We start from the raw sequence: 6,352 nt of genomic DNA, 5'->3' as shown, positions 1-6,352 counted from the left end.
CAAGTCCTTGAGCACCTATACCCTACCCTGATATGTCCTGGATGCTCCACAGGGTGCCATAGGTTTTAATGTTTGGGCTTGCTTTGGACCAAACCTTACTTCCTTTTTTTCCTATTCCTTTCGTTTGAAATAAATACTTATCCAATGTCATCCCTCCATTGTATCTTAGAACTTTGTAAAGTCTAAAAAGAAACTTTTGGGGTTCAGCGATAACTCAGAAAATTGTTTACCTTGAATATAGGAGGACCTGAGCTCACATTCCTAGAGCCCACATAGAACCGAAAGCCTGATTTCCTGCACCTGGAATCCTATTGATGGCAACTTGGAAAGTTACCAAGCGTGGACTTGGAAGTTCATGGGGGACAAGGCTGGACTAAGTGGTGATGTTCCAGGCCAAGGAGAGAAATTGTCTAAAGGAAAGGAAGAAGGCACATGTCCTAGTTTGCTTCTTTGTTGATGTGATAAAACACTGAAATAAAAAGGGTTTATTTGGTTTATACTTCCTGAATACTTCCAAACTTGAGGGAAATCAGGACATGAACTAAAACAGGTGCAGAATCAGGAACTGAAGCAGAAACCACGGAGGAAAAATTACTGACTTTCCTAATTACCTTTCTTGCACAGTACAGGATCACCTGCATACGAATGGCATTGCACACAGTGGTATGGACCCTCCTACATCAATTAGCAATTAAGAAAATTCTCTTCAAACATGCCCAAATGACAATCTGATGTATGCAATTCCTCAGTTGAGTTTCTTCCTCAGTATCTGTCATTTGTGTCAAGTTAACAAATCTAACCAGCACAGCACCTGAAGATGAGTACCCGAGGTCATCCTCTGATCTCCACATACACATTTCATTTGTTCACCCTACCCCCAACATATACAAACATTCACAAGTTTCAACAGCAAGTGCTTGCCTTGAATCTCAAAGAAGACTTTGAAATGAACTTTTTATCAGTGTTGGAACACTTAGGAGTTGGGGAATTGGGGGTGATAGGGTGATGGACTGCTTGCACTTTTCATTGTGAGAGAAGTAGGAAAGTTTGGAGGCCAAAGGTGCTGGCAGGAAGTTTAGAATTTGGCCTAGTTTCACCAGATATCTAGAAATAAAATTATGGATATATGTGGGTGACACAAAGTAGGAATTTTAAGGATCTCTATTTGCATATTTCAGAGCACCCTCAGTGCCAATGAGTGAGCAAAGATCATTTCTGGAAAAACTGGATAAAGAATTGAAATAAACTGGTGCTACTGTTTGGACCTGTAACGTCACTCAATGGATGTCTGTTCAAGACTTTGCCCTCAGCTTGGCATTATAGGGAGGCAGAAGACCTTTAATAAACAGGGCTTAATAGGTGCCCTTCTAGGTACTAGGGACTTGTCCTTAGTTCCCTGGGGATACTGACATCTTCTATTCTTGGTTTTCCATGACCTACACTTACTGCAGCTTTGTTCCGTGATGAAGTGCCCACTGTGCTTTTCTACAGAGCCACAGGTCCCCAAACAGTAGAACCAACCTGACAGTGAACTGTCATCTACAAACTTTCCACCAAGCATTCTGCCCACTGTACCTGCATTCACTTATTTGGAAGCAGATTTGTTTTTTCAGTGCATCATTCTTAAACTGAGTTCTAGAAAAGATATTTAGATGGGTTTCTCTAATATTTCTAATATTTCTCTATTATTCACCTCTTTGATAATACTAATATTTATTTGTGGTGCCATGGGACAAATAGATTTAAAGATAAATCAAGCTCTGATCCTGGATTGAGCTTATTTTTACAGTTTAATTTCTTGAGATTAAATCTTTGCAAATGTTGAGTTTAATTATTTACTAAAAAAAGGATAGGACTTTCTAAAGACTACAGTGTCTGGCTTCCTTTATTGGATCATGAAGTCCACAATGGTAAGGAATCACAGCTCCTCCAGGTGGGTAATTGGTACCAGCACTGATGCTAGGACTCTGACTTATCTTTATTGTAAACTTCAGTGTCTCATGAAAGAGCTTTGCAAATGACGAAGTCATCATTTTCAGACAGTGTGAACCAAAAATGAAGACTTGAAAATTTGCAAAATTGTCAGGAAATGCTTTTTAATATGTGCTCTCTACTTTATTAATGAATTGTAGTAAGTTCTGATTATTTATGTTTCTTTTTTAAATTTTTCACAAAATTGTATACATTTTCAGGTAACTTATCAGGTACTGATAAATACACACTATATAATGTTCAAATGACAATAAGTACACATGTATTCTAACTTACCAGAGGTATAGTCTATAATTCATCTTAATTTCTCCAGAAAGTCATCAGATGACACAGAAATTTTGAAAAGTAGAGGTATATATCAACATTTAATGCAAAGGAGAAATAAATATGGTTGGAATATGCATTAGTCACTTTTCTGTTGCTGTGGTAAGGCACTGATCAAAGCAACTTATAAAAGGAACAGTGTGATTTGCTTACAGTTTCAGAGGAGTAAGAATCTATCATGGAGGGGAAGCATGGGGGTGGAAGGTGACTGGAGCAGAAAGCAGAGTGCTGACATCTTCAAGCAGGCACAGGAATTAGAGAGGCTGGAAATCTGGCAAGGCTTAAGAACACTCAAAACCCACCCTCAGAGGTGTACTTTCTCCAGTAAGGCCACACCTTCTAAAATGTCCCTAAACAGCGCTGCCAACTGGAAACAAAATGCCCAAGTACTTAGAGCATAAGGGGGACATTCTCATTCAAACCACTACAGAGCAATTTTGTCATTGAAGGGTGGGAGCGAATTGCATCACAGATTTTGACACCAGAAACTTACAGTAAGAACAACAGAGACATGTCTAAATAACATGGGAAATATACTTGAGTATAAAAGTAAAGCTAATGAGACATCATGTTCAGCTCTGCCTGAATTTAAATTAAACTCCAAGTGAATGCTTGCAAATATTTATTGGTATTACTTACAGTTACCATATGTACTTGCTTTGGAATTATCGTTAATTGAAATCTGCTGCAATAGAACAGAAAACTTCAGCTAGAGTAAATATGTAGGTAAGTCACTTCACCTGATATACACAAACTGAAAATATTGGTACACCCTCCAGGCATAAATCAGCAGTACAATCTAGAATGAATTTGTCTTAACATGACACAAGTTATGTATTCATCTTTGGCACCCCAGACTCCTCCAGGTATGTGACTGTTCAGGAGGAAGATTATCCACTTAACGCTGTGGTGTAAGCATCCATTCCTTCCTTAAGTTCGGCTGATTAGGGTCTAGTAGACTGCTGAGAAAAAAATATTATTAAAGACACCTGGGGGGAAGTAAAGGAGTAGACAAAATGAGTATCTTCTAACTTCATGCTGCTTTAAGTGAAGAAATTGTACTTTGAAGGTTAAGAATCTTGTTAAATACCAACAGAAATTACTTTATCTGATTGTCCTCAGGAAATAAACAAAATCAAAGTGCGTATTTTTAGACAAATGAGAAACTTCGTATTTTAAGAAACACAGCAAATCTCTTGCAAGTCTTAATTAAAATGATCAAATGAAACATAATTTAGATGTGTTCTATTCAGAATTCATCACATATTTGCATACTATTCATGAGGGCTATGAATAAATTAATGTTTAGTATTTGTAAATTCAAATCTATAAGTTCAGAATTTTAAGTGCTAACTGTTAACTGTTCACTGTATCAAATAATCAAAAGTATTATATGTATGATAGTTTAAAGGCTATCTAGTTCAGTAAATTCAACCATGAAATACTTCATGATTGCATAAATTTGTACACTGGTATTTATTTTGTACATATATGTATTTAACTGCATTTTGATAAATATGTGCATTTTCACCCAGTGAAAGTGAGGCTCACACATCCATTACTCTTACAACTTGATCTAAAGAGATTCAGTCCTCTGTAAAATAAGTTTGCACTATTGGAATGTTAAGAAAATGACTAGGAAAGTGTGCTGTGAGTGACATAAAAATCATAGGTCTTAATATATATACATTATTAGTCTGTGTTTCACTGTCCTTTTATAAAGTCAGTAAAAACTTTTCTTTAAAGTGCCAGAGACTATATTTTTGGTGTTATGAGCTGTATACACCAGAAATGTTAAATTTATTTAATTTAAAAGTTGCATTTATTTATTTACTTATTTGCTTACTTACTGTGTTGTTCATGTGTATGCATGGGCACCAAGGCATAGTAGAGAACATTAAACTGGGCAAGCAGGGGCCAATAAGAGAAGGTAAGGACAGGGGAGGGGATCTAAACACAATCAAATTGTATTATATGAAAATTGCAAACATTCAATAAGAACAGCAAATATTCTCATAAGTAATACCTAAGCATTAGGTGGAATTTGTCCTTCAAAAATAGTTTGGCTACAATTTCCTAACACTAATTTCTGCCTTTCATACAGTTTTATAATAAAGTCACTAAAATGTATAGCTCATTTAGTAGACATTTAAAAAATAGTAACAATCATCTCTGTATAACATACTGTAAGCTGCATATCCTATTCAGTCATCTTAAACCATTGTTTATCCGCAAAGCACATACTAGATGTAGCACAGAGATCATGAAAGAGGTTCTAATCTCAAGAGAGTTAAAATTTATTAGAAATTTAGGTGGTGCGTTCCAAACAATTACAATTCACGGACATTTGGGACAGCTGCCTTCAAGTATATAAATACTATATGAGTTCTTACAGATGATTGTTGACATCTTGGTCTTCAAGGAGAAAATAGCAGCATTGATCAAAGGCATGAAGCCTCAGGCTATCTAATCTGCTCAGGACTATTAAACAAATTCAAGCACAGACTTCTTCTCAATAACCAGATCACATCATTATTGAGTACTTAGTCTGTAAAACATGTGCACTAATGGAGTATTAGATATAAGAAACTAAGGGAAGATATGGTATGGTGATAACATGCTTCCCCCCCCCACTCTGAACCTATCTCCTTCCCCTGCCCCTTTACTAATTCCTGCTCAGTTTCACCTTGCTAAATGAGCTCTGTCAGTATCCTTTGCATGATGGTTCTGTTTTATCATTCCTCCATTGCTCCAGTCCTTCCTCCCAGCACACAAAACTTTATGCATGTCTCTTCTACAAAGAGTCTCTTCACATACTATGTCAGCACTCTCTCCTACTGACTCTAAAATTTTCCACAGTGTGTATCTCCCCAGATAATATTGCATGTTGATGTGCTGGTCCTTATTTATGACCTGCCTGAGTCCATGCCAATAAATGCCAGGAGGCTGGAACCTTTGTGTCCATTCTTTCATTCTTAGAGCATAGAATAATTCTGAGCTCATAGTAAATACTTGAGTATTCACAATGAGTACTTGCCAATTAATACTTCTAGGCACCAAATTAATGAATAGATGGGTTAGTTAACTGATTAACTGAGAGAAACAAAGTTTGGAAGAAATGGGGTCATTGTAACACGGATAAAAACAATCATAATAATATTTTTGTTAGACACACAGCATCCTGTAGGATCCCAAACATGGAAGCAATTGTTTCCACTTTGGAATTTATAGAAGGCATTGCAAATGAACTGAAGATTGGGTTGCTTTGGAAAACCAGGATTTGAGGATAAAAGATCATGCTGAATACAGATTCAAACACCAACGAGTTGGGGGAGGGGTTATTTATGAAGGATTCCTGTGGGAAATGAACATGAAATTACATACTTGTTTCTAGTGTGCTGTAATTCCAGCTAGGCACTTGTCATTGAGAAGTCAGGTTTTTAAAGTTAAAAGAATAAATTTTATTTCAGAAATCAATACCATTTTCAATGTGTTAAACTGCAAAAACTGGACATCATTTAATCTGGGTTTATTGAGGAAACGAATGTGCCTTGCTCACCAATCAACCCAACCGTCAACTATGGACAGTATGTGAAGCCTAGATACACACCCACAGAGGAAGAAGCTTAGCAACTCTGATCTCTTCATCTATTCTTTATTCTTTTGACTTTGATGAAATTACTAGTTCTTGATCTAATCTAAAAAGAAACACCTTATTTTAATTAATTAGAACTTGAGTGATTCTGGCTGATATATTGTAGTATGCTTCCAATGAAAATATTGTATATTTTGTTGAAGTATGTATTTATTGTAAATAGGCATTTTGAAGTTCCAATATTGTGTCACAAGAAAGAGAAGCAGTGAAATACTCTTAGTCAGACTATGTGAACTTCACCATATTACCTGCCAATAATGTAATGCATCAAAAGAAATCTGCTGTGATTTACTTCATGTTTAAAATAAAAATGTCATTGCTCTTAGTATCTAATCATAATGAGGGGACTAAGCAGTTCATAAAATTATTATTCAAGTGCTA

This window comes from Nannospalax galili, unplaced genomic scaffold (genome assembly GCF_000622305.1).
Source record: "Nannospalax galili isolate Female #2095 unplaced genomic scaffold, S.galili_v1.0 scaffold925, whole genome shotgun sequence".
NCBI lineage: Eukaryota > Metazoa > Chordata > Mammalia > Rodentia > Spalacidae > Nannospalax > Nannospalax galili.
The sequence above is the reverse complement of the archived record's forward strand: the minus strand, read 5'-3'. Positions refer to the sequence as shown.